This window comes from Piliocolobus tephrosceles, chromosome 15, assembly GCF_002776525.5.
Source record: "Piliocolobus tephrosceles isolate RC106 chromosome 15, ASM277652v3, whole genome shotgun sequence".
Taxonomy (NCBI): domain Eukaryota; kingdom Metazoa; phylum Chordata; class Mammalia; order Primates; family Cercopithecidae; genus Piliocolobus; species Piliocolobus tephrosceles.
The window spans coordinates 44,167,357-44,168,603 of NC_045448.1; positions in this window are offsets into that span (position 1 = coordinate 44,167,357).

Here is a 1,247-nt window from a genome sequence, read left to right on the forward strand (position 1 = left end):
GTGAAACCCCCTCCCTACTAAAAAAAAAAAAAAAAAAAAAAAAAAAAAAAAAGTAGCTGTAATCTCAGCCACTCGGGAGGCTGAGGCAGGAGAATTGCTTGAATCCGGGAGGTGGAGGTTGCAGTGAGCCAAGATGGCGCCATTTTCCAGCCTGGATGACACAGCGAGCCTCTGTCCAAAACAAACAAACCACGTCGCTGCTGCCTTCACAGGGCTTATGGACTCGATCGGTTCCCTGTGTACACGTGGGAAACTGAGAACAGCCTCCCACTCCCTCTCCACCTGCTTGTCCCCTACCTATCACCAGGCGAACGCGCGGGTATTTCCTCTGGAAGCCCTCCCACGATCATTTCCCATGTGACTGTTTATCCCACTGGACCATGAACTCCTTATCAGTAGGGATTGTGATCTCTTACTGTAGGCCATAGGCCTACCCAGTGCCAGATACATAATAGGTCGCATTAAATATGTGTTAAATTAATGTCTATTTTGAGATGACCTAGCTTACCCGTCCTTTGAGAGATGAGGGAACGAAGACATCCCCTCCAAGTCCCCAAAAGAAATAAGGTGAAATGATTGACTCTGGGTTATATTACTGAGCATTGGGAGTATAAGTTATTCACCTATTCAACACGTATTTATTGAACACATATCCAGTGCCATACACTATTTGAAATCTTGGGGATACAGCAGAGAACAAAACAACCCTAGATTCTAATTAAGCTCTTTAAAGTTTAATTTGGGAAGACAGAAAAGAACTGTGATGCAAAATACGCCAGGGTAAAGAGATTGAAGTTGTCATGGGGAGAGTTGCTTTTTTTTTTTGAAACAGCGTTTTGCTCTGTCACCCAGGCTGGAGTGCAGTGGCGCAATCTTGGCTCACTGCAGCCTCGACCTCTTGGCTCAAGCAATCCTCCCACCTCAGTCTCCTGAGTAGCCAGGATTACAGGCCCAAACCCTGGATAATTTTTGTATTTTTAGTAGAGATGGGTTTTTACCATAATGCCCAGGCTGGACTTGAACTCATGGCCTCAAGCAATCTGCCTGCCTGGTCTCCCAAAGTGCTGGGATTACAGGCATGAGCCACCATGCCCGGAGAGTTGATATTTTAAATAGGAAAAAAGTTGAACAGAAACCTGAAGGAAGGAAACTAGGAAGCCAGGAGAATTTTCTGGAAGGAGAAAAAAAAAAAAAAAAAAAAAGAAAAAGAGTGGTCCAGGCTTAGAGAAGGCAGACACCAAAACCCT